This window comes from Trachinotus anak, unplaced genomic scaffold (genome assembly GCF_046630095.1).
Source record: "Trachinotus anak isolate AG129_WGS33_773 ecotype Australia unplaced genomic scaffold, CSIRO_AGI_Tana_v1 ptg000015l, whole genome shotgun sequence".
NCBI classification, from domain to species: domain Eukaryota; kingdom Metazoa; phylum Chordata; class Actinopteri; order Carangiformes; family Carangidae; genus Trachinotus; species Trachinotus anak.
The window spans coordinates 15,990,887-16,007,027 of record NW_027273866.1 but is presented as its reverse complement, the minus strand read 5'-3'; the positions used below and the strand labels follow the sequence as shown (position 1 = coordinate 16,007,027).

The following is a 16,141-nucleotide window of genomic DNA, read 5'->3' as shown; positions in this document are numbered from 1 at the left end:
TTTACTTCCTGTCTGTTATTTCTGGGTCATTACGATGTGGCTGTCTGTGGTATTTTTGTGTCTCACTGCTCAGTGTAGTGTTCAGTGAAGACACTGCCAATAAAGTTAGACAGTAATCCAGACGTAGATCAGAATTTTATAAACTGCTTTTACAGAGAGAGAAAGAAGGAGAGAGAGGGAGGGAGAGAGAGAGAGAGAGAGAGAGAGAGAGAGAGAGAGAGAGACGCAGGAGGTGAAAGAAAACAAGAGAATCTCTATTTTCTCTCTGCACCTCACCTCTGTATCGCCAGACATCCCAGCAGGATACAGTAAACAAGAGAGAGAGAGTGTGTGTGTGTGTGTGTGTGTGTGTGTGTGTGTAAGACACACACTGTTTCCAGCAAGTTTCACCAGTCATTCAGAGGTAAGACAGGATCGGCCTGAATCCCTGCTGATGACAGACACAGACACACACACACACACACACACACACACACACACACACACACCACATGTGTTGGTACCAATCAAAAGGCTGCACAGACACACACACCGTGCTGCAGTCTGCTGCAGTCGTCCACATGACCTGTTCTGTTCTCAGTCTGCTGACGCTCGGCAACATGATGGAGCCAATAATGATCAATAGCTTCTAATTATCAATATTACAAATTCCACAAAATTGAACGTTTCCTACTATTAACAAGTGTTGTGTGTCTGTGCTCCGTTGTTGCACCATCAACACACACTGTAGTTTATTTAGACTCACACACACACACACATCGTCCTGCTGCCACAAATTCTCACTGCTGCACCGAATGTGGATTAATCCGCCGCTGAAAATAGTCCCCGACAAATGCACCATTTCCTCCTGTTGGCTAAAAACCACAGTGAGAAAATAACTAAGGAACACTGGAGCTGCACCGACAATCATCTGAAGTGAGGGAAGAAAAGAATCTTTCACTCTCCACTGAAGTGATCATCTCTGGATAATGTGACACGTTCTCCAGCAAGGTTATTAGGTTATCAATTTTTTATAATGCCTTCAAGATAGTAAAGAAAGAAAGAAGGGGGGGCAGAAGGCTGGGAGAGCACGGGAAAGAAAGAAAGAAAGAAAGAAAGAAAGAAAGAAAGAAAGAAGTTTCTGCTGTGTGTGTCTGATCCAGTAAATACAGCAGTCAGACACAGATCACAACATTCTCAACCTCGATCTACCACTCTCTCTCTCTCCTCTCTGGGCATCACACTCCTCTCTCTCTCTCTCTCTCTTCGTCTCTTTTGTTTCCAGTCTCTCTCTTTCTCTCTGTCTCCGATTCTGTCTTTCACTTTTCCCTCTCGCCTGATTTCTCGCTGGGCTCCAAATCTCTCTCTCTCTCTCTTTCTATAGCTCGATCGCTCATTCTCTTTCTCTCTCAGCTCCAAATCTCTCTCTCACTCTCTCTGTCACACATCACTGTTCACACAGATCCTCTGGCAACTCACAATACACTCCCTCTCTCTCTCGGACACACACACACACACACACACACACACACACACACACACACACAAGTACACACCACTCCTCAAACCCACACTTGCAAACACGCAGATACACACATAAGTGCGCATCCACATGGACACACACTTTCTCTCTCTTTCTAATGCGCACACACACACACACACACACACACTCACACACACACACACACACTCGGTCGTTGACTGACAGGCCTGGCTTCATGCGGCTCTTTGACATTCACACTGCGTCAGTATGAAAACACAGAGGATGAGAGGCTTCAGCTGGAGAATAGGGCTGCTTTAACCCCTCACACACACACACACACACACACACACACACACACACACACACACACACAACCATCCAATCTGCTGGCGATACCACACAAACCCCCGCAGTTTATATTTGCATTCCAGCGGCCGTTCATCGACGGCGTTACTTTACATTTGAAGAGACTCGTCCACACAACGAGGCGTCTGCAGGAAAAACTGAACAAATAACTGCTGGCGACTGAGTGAGAGTCGCTGCCGAGTGTTGCTGAAGTTATTAGAGGGAAAGTGGAGTTGTTCTGTTTACAGATGAGTCACAGATGTACGAGGAGGAAGTGAAGCAACTGATGGTCGGACTTCAGCAGAGCTGGAGAGGCACCGGCTCTCAAGACGTTTCTGTCTTTTAATGTGTTGTTTCTGCTTTAATTACAACAGGGACAGTGAGAGCGACAGGAGTGTGAGGGAAGAGAGAGAGAGAGGGTCGACCTGCAGCAGAGGGCCGAGTCCTGGGGATGTTTTACTTTTCTTAATTCTGAGATTTAGGAACATCTTGACGTGTATTTGCCAGATTCATTCTTAAAATTGTTCAATCCTAAAGCAAATATCAGGAGTGAGGCTGGAGTCAGTGTGAAGTGAACGGACGGATCCTTGCTACTGATCAAAAACGAAGCAGTGAGCAGTGACCAGGCCACACATCTGGACCAGAGCTTGGAGGTTCAACAGAACCATCGAGAGCACTTTGATAATAAGCATCAGCCCTTCACAGTTTTTAATTCAGTGATCTTTAACTTTAACCACCACCCAGATGTCTCAGTCTCACCTCATGGAGCAGGTTTCACTAAGTGTCTCTTCACACTGATCACAAGTCTGGGAGGATCAAACAAACCTGTTCACACCTGGTACTGAAAAGCAATCTGGATCCACACACTATCCAGATTTGGATCTTCGGTACTGCAGTTCTAAATTCAGCACCTACAGCTTGATTTTCAGCCACTTCACATTTCTCACACAGGTTCTGCTCCAGAGGACGGAGATCTGATCTCACTGAGGACGACGAGGACAGATTAAAAACACCAGGTGTAAAAACGAAGGTAAGACCGGACCTAACGTATCTGGATCCAGGTCCAGGTGTAAACAGGGTGTTAGGTCTAATTACCGGCACCATCACTCAATCTACATGATTTGTAATATTGTGCTCAATCTTGTGTTTCCAGCACCTGAGACTCGGCTCGTTATCGCACCGCTGAGACTTCAGGTTAAAACAATTAGCAGCAGCTGGGACTGGATCATCCAGGAAACTGAGACAACTGCTTCACCACACAACGCTACACGAAAACACACGGCCACTAAATACTGATGACGTGGATCTCTGTGTCTGCAGCACATTTCTGGTCTTTTTTAGTTGATTCTCATATGAATTAATGGCAGTGAACACATCTGAACGTGCTCAGCAGAGATGTAAAATATTTACTTTGTATTTATTGGGATGAAAGATGCAGAAGTCCCAGTATGTTGCTCTAAGTTTTGTTCCCACGGCGACAGACTGCTTTAACCTTGCTAAGAGCCCATTTAAATACACTAAAGAGACGTCGGGCTGATAAAATCATTTGGCTTAATGTGAAACCAGCCAGTTCAGAGCTGCTCGTTTAAAACGACACTGATAAAGAAGAAGGACAGATTTGTCTTTCCCCTTTCTGTCCGTCTCTATTCATATCTGTGTTAATGTAGTTATATGGGTGTGTGTGTGTGTGTGTGTGTGTGTGTGTTTAAAATGATGGATAGAGCGATGCTCCTCGTTAATAATTCACAGACGTGTCGCCTGTGGTCGCTGTGCCCTTCACATCTCAGCCAATCGGAGGCGTTTGCCCAAAGATCTGATTGGAGGAAATGTGGAAAAGACGCCGCCCATTATGCAAAATAGATATAAAATATTGTTGAATCTTCACCTTAAGCTTTCTCTCCTTCATCCCTTCATCTTAACCCCTTCATCCCTGTTTGTTTGAGTGACTGTGTGAGGTAACAGTCTTTAAAAGAAATTTTCTTCTTGCTGTCTGTTTTCCCAGTCTCTCTGTTTTTTATCTTCTCCATCGCCCGGCCTCTTCCTCTCTTTTTGTCTCCCTCTCTTTCTCTCCCTCCATCTCCAGATCCTTCAGAGTCAAGGAGAAGTGAAAAACACCATTTCCATCCAGACGCCTACTTGTTGAAGAGGGAATAAAGCTTGGAATGAAGTTTCGGGGGCAAACATCGAGGAAGGCGACATCTGAGTGTGGGATTGAAGTCCCAGTTGAAGGGCAAAACTAAAACGTGGTTAAAAGACACAAAGGAAGTCACAGTGTGTTATTTTAGGAAGTGGGGGGAGGGGTGACTTTCCTTTGTCGAGTCAAGCTTTAAACTGATTTTTGGACGATAGAGATATTTAAGAAGCAAATCCACAGAGATGTGGGGGAGATGATAATTTCAGAAAACAACTGTGCGCTGACGGCTTCCTGCTTATGACCTTTATCTTCTTCATATCTGTTGTGTTTTCTTCACCACGGAGCAACAGCACTTACACTTTTTAACTACATCAGAAACATGGCTGAAGGGACGGTGATGTGGCTCCATCAGTCTGTCTGACCAACACTTTGGGAGCCGTTGTTCCTCTAGCCTCCTCATTGGTCTTCCTGAAAAGTGAAACGTCATATTTGTGACTGCTGCAGACAACAGTTATTATTTTACCTGTAACTAGAATTACCACCTCACGGTTGTGCAACCAGTCAGATCACAGGAAATACAGCCACTATCTCTCTTCCTGAGTTACAGCATTGGTTAACGACCAGAAGTGTTTTTGCAGAACATTATGATGTCACAGTGAAGTTGACCTTTGACCTTTTAGATACAAACTGTCATCAGTTCATCATCTTATCCTATTACACATTTATGTTACATTTGGTCATGATTAGCATATGAATGTTTGCAGTATGTCCAAAAACAAGTTTCATGAGGTAACAGTGACCTTGACCTTTGACCTTTGACTGTCAAATTCTGATTAGTTCATCCTTGAAATCAAATTAATGTTTGTACCAAATATAAGGAAATTCCCTCCAGTCGTTCCCGAGACAAACATGACGAAAACAAGCGACTGTCGTCAACACATGAAGTGTGTTTCTCATAGTTTTGTTTCTTCAGTTGTAAACTAAACACCGTTCATCCCTTCACGTCCGGTCTCATGACTCACCACTGGATTCACCTCAGTCTGTTTAACCCACATCAGTCTTTGGCTTGTGAGACGTGGTATTAGTTAAAAATGGAAATATGACAAAACATGATCAGTGTCAGCTCAGAATAACAGGCTGCTTCATTGCCACGCTGGGATTTTAGTCATTAGCTTTATTATAAATGTCAGAACAACTGTAGGTGATTACATGTTGAACTCATGGTCCCTGGAGGGTGAATCCTTCTCGCTCAGGCTCATCCATATACTGACTTCTGACCCAATACATCTACACACACACACACACACACACTCTCTCTGGCAGACAGTAGCTCACCTGTGGACGTCTACTTTCACCCATATTACAATGTGTTTTTTTTTTTTTACAATGACCTCACTCCTGTTGTTGCACTGACTGTAAATGTGGACAATGTCAAATCAAATCAATTAAATCAATTCATCAAATCAATTAAAATGTAAACTTGGTCCGAACCCTGACCACATTTCAAAATCAGACATGGCTGCCGGAGGAGAATCACTGAAGACTGCAGATACAATCAGATGTTTTAAGCCTCTAACAAGCTCAGTTTAAACCCCTTTAACTAATTAATAGGATTAAGAAAAAAAAATAATTTAACAGATGTACAATACTTTTTAATTAAACACTGCTGGTCCATTACGAGATAATAATGTAGCTGCTTTGTCCAGACTGCAGGCAGTTTACTGAACAACACCGACGGAGCAACCAAGGAAGAGAAGAAAGGAAGCAAAAGGAAAATAATTCAACACGAGTCAGTTCAAGCCTCGTACAGGTACAATGTGTGTGTGTGTGTGTGTGTGTGTGTGTGGAGGATTGAAGTGTGTGTACAAGGGTGCATTTTCATTTTGTGTTGATGTATATCTGTGTATTTAGCTGCGTGTGTGTCTCGGAGACACGGAGGCAGAGTGCCCTGAGTCTCCATTACAAGGACAATATTTCCTGTCATATCTGATTTGCAGCGTGGAGAGGAAGAGGAGGAGGAGGAGGAGGAGGACGAGGAGCAGCACGGCACAAAAAGTCAAATGGAAACACAGGAGGACACTTTAACAAAGCTTCAAATATATTAGTGAAATTAATAAAATGGACATTTTCAGATTGAGTCTATTTGTCCACCTTCAAGTCAAACTGCGTCTCCATGCACAAGCCAATCCCAGGACATGATGTGAGAGCATGAATCACGTATTGTGAAAGAAAGTTCGACAATTATTTTTCCTGATTAATAGTTTGATCGATATTGTCAGAAAAGAGAGAATAAAGCCTGTGATAAGTGCAATCTGGCATCTTTAGATTAATCTTATGTCATCCAGTCAACAGCCCAGACCTCAGAGATTTTCATTTTACTGTCCTCGTTAAAAAAACAAGGTCACAGGTCGTCTGTCAGCAGGTCACTATGACCTGTAGTTAGGTTCTGTTGCTAGGCGACATCTAGTGGTCGTAGTCATGATGACAGGAGCAAAGGGAAAAGTGCGGTGACGTAGTTTATAGAGCGACAGAGTCCACGTCAGGAGGAGGTTGGGGTGGATGGATGAATATGACCCAGGAGAGCGGTGTTCGATTCCCATGTGGAACAACTTCACCACGTTGTTATTATTGTAACCATGACAACAAAGAATGCTAATGTTGAGGACGTACTTATTTTAACCCAAATCACAATTTTCTTACGAAACCAACCAATTAGTTTTAGTGACGAAACCTAACAAAGCCGTAACGGTTTATGACTGTAACCATGACAACCTGCTGCTGTCGGGGCGCTACTTCAGGAGACACGACTAGAAACTTTATTTTTCATCTATTTCAGAAGAACGACTTCAACTATTAATCGATTATCAATGTTGTTACCAATTTGGTGTTGACAGTCGCTGACTGATCAGCTTGAGTCGGTCTGGTTGCTGTAGCTAAAGGTTTTCTACCCTCAGTGTTTGATTCAGCTCTGGAACAAACACATCTGCAGTTTCCTGAAGGAAGCACAGGTGTTACTGAATCTTCCAGGGTCTGAAAAGGATTAACCCTGATCTATCCATCACTAACTAAACCTGTGTATTCATGGGGGGTTGGAACCCATCGTGGGGGGGGGGGGGGGTGGGGGGGGGGGTGGGGGGGGCGTTTTTCTAAGTTTAATTTCAGAAACACAAACGAGGAAGAAACAAAGGTTCATATACTTGAATCTGAGCTTCGCAAATGAGCTCAAGGAGGTGTCAGCCTTATAATTACTATGTGTGTGTGTGTGTGTGTGTGTGTGTGTGTGTGTGTGTGTGTTCTAACCAATCACAGTCTAATTCCTGGCAAAAAGAGAAAGACTCTGTCATGGATCAGAGCCAAGACACTTCTCAGCAATTAGACAGCGACAATACACACACACACACACACACACACACACACACACACACACTGTATAATGTATACACACACTCTCTCTCTCTCTCTCTCTCTCTCTCTCTCTCTCTCTCTCTCTCTCTCTCTCTCTCACAGACATACACACACACACACACACACACAAGGCCAACATGTCTGTAGGAATGCTTTTCTCCATAGATTATGCATGTATTTATGCATGGCTGGATTTATGCATGTCAATCGAATCTGTGTGTGTTCATGGTGTGTGTGTGTGTGTGTGTGTGTGTGTGTGTGCATGTGTTCTCTCGGCTGGACCGAATCATGTTATCTGATCCACAAATCAACTTCCCTCAGACAGGAATCATCCTGATCCTCGAGCAGAGTGTGTGTGTGTGTGTGTGTGTGTGTGTGTGTGTGTGTGTGTGTGTGTGTGTGTGTGTGTGTGGTTTGGAAACCTTAGTTTTTACTGTACAACCTGAAATCTGTTGATGTTGAACAAATTGTGCGTCTCTTTTCTAATCATCCTCCTCATCCCTCTTTCCTCTTCATGCTCCTCTCTTCACTAATCATCCTCTAATCTCTTCCTCTATTCTCCTTTCCTTCCTCCTTGTTCCCTATTTCTCCTCTCATCACCTTCTTATCCTCTCACTTGTTTCCTTTCCTTCTTACTTTCTTTGCTCCTCTCCTTTTACTTTCTCCGTCACATTTCTCTCTCTTTCCCTCATTCCTCTCCTCGTCATCTTTCCCTCCTTGTTTATCCTGTTACCTGTTTTTTTTTTCTTACTTTTCCTTCTTTTCATCACCTCCTCTCTTCCCTCTTCTCCTCTAATCATCGTCTCTCACCTCCTCTCGTCCTTTCACTTCCATGGTAACGGACAGTCAATGAAAAAGGCATTCAGTAACCAAGGAAACTTAACACAGTCTCTGTGTGTGTGTGTGTGTGTGTGTGTGTGTGTGTGTGTATTCTGTCTCCATGGGCAATGTGAATGGCTGGCAAGAGACAGAGGAGTGCTAATGGATACCATGAATGAAAGAAAGAAAGAGAGAGAGAGAGAGAGAGACTTCCTCCATCTCAGCCTTAAAGCTAAAGCCCAGACAACATAAAACTTATATAACACTACTTATTCTACTGTATTCTGTTTTAAATAGAGAATTGAGACATAAACTAAAGGAGGAAAAATAACCTAAGAGTCATTCAGGTTGGTACAAACCAAAACACAGCACAGAATATCACTATAGGTGTTCAATTAATTAATTTATCTAAAAAGGAGTGGTTTTGATCGGAGGAGGCCACTGAAGCTTTTTCGCTCACAACCAAGATGGCTGCTGCTGAGAGGAGGTCTGTTCAACCTGCTGCGAAACAAACTGGACGGTAAACAACTGACCAGGAAGACGTGTTTGCTGATTCATTCAAATTCATCAACAGTGAGAGCCCAGAGGATACTGTTGTTTCACATCGGACATCGTCAATTTATACCAGGTGACTCGGAGTCCTGGCTGTCCTGAGTGTTAGCGACTAACGCTAACTAGACATCAGGCTTCCAAAAACGGATCCACAGCTCTGCTTGGCAAATCTTTTGTAATTTGCACAAATCCTTACGCAGAGTTTAGGTAAATTCTCACATTTTTTGGCTGTAATTTATGTTTGGATTTTTTATCTTAAAAATTCAAAGCAGATAAAGCTAACTGAACTAAACTGGAAGTGAAAAGGACAGAGGAGCAACAGGGATATAAAAGGAGAGTAGTGAAGAGAGGAAAAAAGAAGTGGAGAAAAAGGGATATAAAAGGAAGAATATAGAGAAGAGGTATGACTGATGACAGAAAATATAACACTGACAAAGAAAACCTGAGTGCAAAACTTTCATTTTGACCCCATTCTACAGCCTCTGACCTGTGACCCCTTCCATGTTGGTTGCTGCAGCTTCTGTTCAGTAAATAACATAAATAACAGACTCAGCTGAGCGGTGAAAATGTAAAATGAAATGGGGGGAGAAAAAAAAAACAGCTGTGTTTTCTGATGTGTTTTCTCCCCTCTTACTGTAAATAATCGCAGCAATGTGGCGACTGCGTGTTCTGCAGATAAAAATTACAGAAAACAGCACAGCTTCAACTTCAAAGTGCAACACAAACACAGAGAGGAGGGAGACGGAGGGGGGGGGACTGGGCGAGAGAGGAGGAAAAAATGAAAGAAAGGTATGGAGAGAGGGAAAGACAGATAGATAAAGAAGGAGAGAGAACATATTGCCACTGTGTCAATACAATATATATGCTAATCACGCCTTTAGTATATGTGTGAATCTCATTACACATAAAGGACTAATACAGTTTGGAAGAAAAACAGCGTGGAGTCCTAAAACCAACGACTGTCAAGGTCATTTACAGCAGAGCAGGAGTCAGAGACTCAGACACAAACACCCCCACAGAGGAGGAAGAACATGAACCAGCTGCTGATGAACAAATTTATTTAAAAAAATGTATATATATACTAAAATTATATACAACATAACTTACAATACTAAAATTTGTTTAGTATTGCTTTGACTCAGATGTCTGTAATGTTAACTAATAGTCCTGGTTTTTCAGGTTAGCTGTTATGGTTCAGTTAAGCAGCTAAAACAAAGGCTTTTCAGTTCAGGTAAAGGAGCTAATTGTAAGTTTTGCTATTGCTACATAGCTAATTTTAGCATCAACAGCTGTTCACTTATCAGTCCAGAAGAAACGCTGCAAGTTCAACATCAGATGTTATTTCTTTATTTGTCAGCAGCTGTCTGCAATGGTGGAAAGCAGCCATCCTGCTTCTATTTATTTCACTCCTTTTCAACTGAGGTTAGCATGCTAGCACGTTAGCCCCACCCTGTCCAGTCTGCCTTGAAGACGTAGCACTGCTCAGAGAGTGCATTATAATATAACCTCTCGTCTTGTAAGCACAATTATGGCTGAAGCTTTTGTCAAGGCTGGTAAGTTAACGGCTGTTAATGCTAACGTTAGCTATGTAGCAACAACATAACTTAAAACAGCTCCTTTCAGAGCTAAACAGGTGATGTGACAGTTAAGTTGGGCAGATACGACTGTTTTCTGCAGTTTAGCTAACGGTTCATTTTAGCAACTAAACCGTTTTGGTTCAGGTTGTGTAAACGCTCACTGTCAAAGTTAACATCATTGTTTGGTGTTGACAGTAAACGTTCTTCTCAACTGAACCACAAGCTACTTCCTGTTTCTTCCTGACTCTTGTTCTAGAATCCAGATTTCCTGCTGGGTACCTGCTCATACACACACGCTGAAACCCAGGTACACACTGGTATGTATATATCCTCCAATCTCCAACACACACACACACACACACACACACACACACACACACACACACAGTGAGTTAGCACAGCCACAGTATGGACACACAGCATAAACAGTCGGCTAATTCATATGTATGGGTTTCAGTGAAGCTGTGTGTGTGTGTGTGTGTGTGTGTGTGTGTGTGTGTGTGTGTGTGTGTGTGTGTGTGTGTGTGTGTGTGTGTCCAGCAAGACAGCTCACCGCCATGAACTGACAGTGTCAGGGTTTTTGTGTGTGTGTGTGTGTGTTCGTGCGTGTATAGATGTGAGTAGAGAGACAGATGCAAGCCATGAGATGTCAAGGTGTAGGTGTGTATGTTTGTGTGTGCACGTCCCCATCAGCTTTCAGAAGATTTCAACAGCTCACTACATAACTGTCTGCCTTCTGCTCTTCTTCTTCCTCCCTCTCTCCCCCGTCTCATCACTTCTTCTTCATGTCCATCTTTTCACTTTCATTCTCTCTTCAATCTCTGCTGAAGTTCATCATCTTCTTTATCAGAAATTAATATGGAAATCTATCAGATTTCGGCGCCTGAGAGAGGATTATATATCCATGGTGATGATTAAGGTTAAATTATTGTTGTTATCACCATAACTAAGTGTGTTTGATTCCACAGGATAAAAAAGTGTGAGCTGAAATGTCTTAAAAGGCAGAAAAAGTCTAATCAATATTTTTATAATTTGATTTAAAAGTTTGTGATTTTCTTATTTATCACCTGCCGACTGTTTCCCTCAGCTCTGTGGAGATTCTTGATATATTTAAGTCATCATATCAACTTAAAGGTCTCATATTTTACACTTTTCCTGTGTTTTAGTTGTTGAGGTCCATGAGAAGATATATTTGTAGTAAGAACTCTAGTTACTCAAGTATCTGTGCAGTTACTTAAATCTGGAGAAAGCTGATGCAGAAATTTGTGATAAAATCAAACCTACAGTTGGATGATATCTGTGAAAGGCTGAAAACTACACAGCAGTAATTTCTGAAAGGTGAAATCAGTGTTTTCAGATGTTTTCACTGCGGAGAGTTTTCAGTGCTGGGGGGTCGTGGTGTTGATTAAAGGGCATTTTCAATTGTTTCTGCTTTATAATGTGGACACGGATTGTGTGTGTGTGTGTGTGTGTGTGTGTGTGTGTGTGTGTGTGTGTGTGTGTCAATGCTGGTGACTGTGAGCCTCAGATGGAAAATAAACCATTTACCACATGCAGGGCAATTATTCCTGAAAAGAGTTACAGCAGGGGCATTTGGATTCTCTTTCTCATTCTTCTACACACACACACACACACACACACACACACACACACACACACACACACCAGTTTTAACTACACACAGACACACACTGACAAAGAAACAAGCTGATACACCCAAAGAAATAAAGATATAGACACAAATCCCCAGACAAACTGTGGTTCACCTGCACACACAACCACACACATAGACAATGAACACAAACACAAACAGACTTACACACAGTCTCAGAAAATCACAGCCTGCCTGACACACACACACACACACACACACACACACACAACTGTGCAGGAAGACGGCGATGCAGCAGCGCGTCGAGGAAGCGTGGCCGATCGGCATTAATATTTATGGGCTTCTTGGCAAAGAGAGAAACATTGATAAGCTGCAGTTTTGAATATTAACGCTGACTTTATTTTTAAAAAATGCATTAAAGCAAAATATTCTGGTCAAATTAAAGAACGAGAGAGAGAGAGAGAGAGAGAGAGAGTGGGAAGAAGAGAAACACCAGTGTGGGTTGTGTGGGCGAGCTCCATAGATTGGAAGCAGGAGAGAGAGAGAGAGACAAAAAGTTGGCTGAAGATGTGTGAGGAAAGAAATGTTTGTGTGTGTGTGTGTGTGTGTGTGTGTGTGTGTGTGTGTGTGTGTGTGTGTGTGTGTGTGTGTGTTGTCCGTGGTCTTACAAAGCAACAGATCCACATTTGGGGGAAAAAGTAAAAAAGATGAGAAGATGGAGATCAACAAGTTAGGATGTGGTTAGCCTAGCTTAGCATAAAGGGTTAGCCTAGCTTAGCATAACAGTCAGACAGTCTGTGCTTTTAAGTCAGAATGTGGAAACAACATGTTTCTGTATTTTATTGCCCAGATCGTTGAAACATAACATTGACAGCTGTTTCCAGTATCTGTGTTAAAAATTACACATTTTAGTTTTTTGTTTTGTTTTTAATTAAATTGCAATATGTGCAGCATTAATCAAGTTTCTCACCATCAGCCACACATTAGCTTTAGTCCGCCATGTTTCTGCATAAATGACATCAACAACTCAGGAAGTCGTGGACCAAAAAACTCCGGAACTCATTTTTCCAACACCACATGAATGTGCTGTAAATGATGTTGATACATCCACATCTCCAGCTTGAACACACGTTGTCAGATGCATTCAAGGAGAAGAGGTTTTGTCAGGTACCAGGTCTGACAACCTCACTCAGTACGTTTACATGAACACTAATATTCAGCTATTATCCTAAATGTGACAAAACTCAGAATCATATACAGGTAATATTTATAACTCTGCATTTTCTGATTCGGACGTGAAGCATGTGCTGACATTAATCAGGTTTTATGGGGCTTAGGGGTTTCTGGACGGAAGCAGAAACACACTTATTGAAAAAACTTGCAAGAACACACAAGACATGAGCAAATATCTGAACACTTTTAAACCTTTTAGAGTTAGAGTCTGCACAGCTGCATGTAAACAGGAACATTCACCTTCATCAGCCATGTGAACAGTGAGAATATTGTCTTGTAGGAATAAAACCAGAATATTTTTGTATGTAAACGTTGTGACTGTTCGTGGTCACTACAGTCTCACTGCACACTGATGTCCATCACCAAGAAGTGGTTTCAACAAGATTACATCCCAGATAACACACACACACACACACACAGACACACAACCGCTCAATAGAACAGGTATAAAGATCTGCACCAGTGAAAGCCACTATACCTCTCTCTCTGTCAGCCATTAGAGCATTACACATATTATACTGTTCTCTGTACAACCAAAGAAATGCTTCACACACACACACACACACACACACACACACACACAATGTCCTGAGTGCAGGATCAAGACGTTCTCTGTTGGCTGAGTGCCTGGATGAGACGAGGCAGAGCGGCGGCCTCACACACAGACATATACACAAATTGCTCCGTGACCTTGTCTGAATGCGGCGCACTAAATACTGGCAGAAATAATAAGAGAGGAGGAGGAGGACAGGAGGGACGGAGGGAGAGGGGGACAGAAACAGAAAGAAGACAGGTGAAGGAAGAAAGAAGAGTATCAGTGGAAGAAGAAAAGGAGGAGGGTGAAAAGGGACAAAGGAGAAGAGATGGAAGAAATGACTGAAGGAAAGACGACAGGATGAATGAACACAAGAGAAAGAGGGCAGAGAGGAAAGACTAGAGATAGAGAAATTAGATTCCTGAGAGGAAGGAGACAAAAAATGAGATGGAGGGAAGAAGAAAGAAGACAAGATACAAGGGAAGAAATTAGCAGAGGAGTGGACGAGGGGAAACGAGTGACAGGTGAAGAGAGAGAGCTGGCAGACGACAAGAACGGACAGACAGACAGACGACTAAAACAGGAATGAAACGATGAGACAGAGGAAGAGAAACCAGAGATTGACTGGAGAAGGAAAAGAAGAAATATAAAAAAGGACAGAAAGAAAGGAGGGAACAAGAGAGCAGAAGCTAAATAATGATAAAAATAAATGAGCTGAGAGAGGAGAGAAGAGGAGGATGAAGAAAGAAGAGAAGTGTTAAATTACCACACACTCAGGTGTCAGTTTATTAGGAACATCTAGTAAAACGAATCCAGTCTAATACAAGTGTCCTGCGTTAACCCTCCGCCGTTCACGAGAGACGACACAGTGAAGCACAGGATATATCAGGGAGGGAGGGGTGATGAAGATAAACCCCCTCGTCCTCCTCCCTCCCAGCTCCACAGCAGACAGATGCTTTATTAATTCTTCAGCCATAAAAATGAGGAAGTCTTTATCTCATTTCTCAGCCTGTATTTACATCTTTTTGTAACCTGCCTCCATCAGAGGGGAATCATCTGCTCCCGGCCTCTCAAACCTTCCCTCGCCGCCTCGCCCCCTCCCTCCTCCTCCTCCTCCTCCTCCTCCTCCTCCTCCCGCCGGGCGATTACAGCGCTCACTTGTTGGGAGACGTGGGGCTGTTGTGTGGTGAACAAGTCGCTCCTCTATCAGCAGCCCCCGTTGTCCGGAGCGCTGCACTGATTTTCATTAGCGATAGCAGCTCGCACAAATCAAAAAGTCGAGACGCTCGGGGGCGCCGCGCCACGCTCCTTTAATTTCCTGTTGTGGGAGACTGAAGGATTGTGGGGCAGCGGTGGGAAACAGGAAGCACGATAAAGCCGCCACGTGGCTGGTTCTGGAGGTGGAGGAGGATAGTGTGTGTGTGTGTGTGTGTGTGTGTGTGTGTGTGTGTGTGTGTGTGTGTGTGTGTGTGTGTGTGACATCAGAGGTCATGCTCAGTCGTCCATTTCCAGAAGCTTTCTTTCTTTCTTTTTTTTTTTTCATAAGAAACCCGTGCAGCCATGATGGATCTCTGACCTGCTGCTGTATGATGCCTTTACCTCTGCAGTCGCCCCGACAACCAGGTTTACCATACTGCTCACCACAGCATGTTGCCATGGCAACCATGCTATGCACGATTAGCAGGTGGAGGGGAGTTTGGGGGGGTAGGGGGGTCTTTCTGGGAATTATCATCAGGCATCTCTGAAACCTGCAGATTCATGTATTAATCATGTCAAGCTGTATTGATCCTCATAGAGAAAATCTCCTTTTTTAGTCTTACAGATTTTCAGTAAAAGCCTCCAGAGGATCATTGTACTCATGGAGTGTCTCTACTTACAGTAACACACATGCTAACAGGCTGTGATGATGTGTGTGAGAAGGGTCTGCAAAGTCAGGTCACACACACACACACACACACACACACACACACACACACACTAAAGTTGTTCTCTGTTGCATTTTTTAATTTAAGGATTTTTTCAATTACATTCGGTCTAAGTCCCTGTTTAATTATTTTGTGAGAATATTTGTCAAGTTTCTGGAAAACAGGTTTTAGCAGCCACAGATATATCACTCACACACACACACACACACACACACACACACACACACAGCTTGCCAAATCTGGAAAAAGCCTCATCTCTGGCAGCACATGAGTTGAGTTTACTGACTCCTGTTCAAGTATGTGTCTGTTTGTGTGTGCATGTGAGTGTGTGTCTAGTGAGCACATACCCCTCCCCCCCTTTTGACATATTGTGTTTTTCTCTCTCATCCCTCTCTTCATCAGTTCCTCCCTCTCTCCGCTGTCTCTCAGAGGGGGTTTCACAACTTCTGCAAACAGAGTGAAAACACAGCAGAGTAAAGAGGCCGATAACGACCTGCTTGTCTGTCTGTGATGGTTTTTAATGTAACGTCCAGGGAGCAGAG

The 16,141-nt window shown here is 43.1% G+C and overlaps 1 protein-coding gene across 4 annotated transcripts in view; it reads right to left on the bottom strand.

Moving 5' to 3' along the window:
* LOC139632877 (neuronal PAS domain-containing protein 3) overlaps positions 1 to 16,141 on the bottom strand; it is a 287,252-nt gene that overhangs the window by 218,804 nt on the left and 52,307 nt on the right. The window contains exon 1 of one of the 4 annotated variants that reach the window (XM_071498142.1): positions 4,299 to 4,995. The exons of the other annotated variants lie outside the window; for them this stretch is intronic. The gene's annotated coding sequence lies outside the window, so the exon portion shown is untranslated. Of the gene's footprint in view, positions 1 to 4,298; positions 4,996 to 16,141 lie in introns of those variants that run through there. 4 annotated transcript variants of the gene reach the window in all.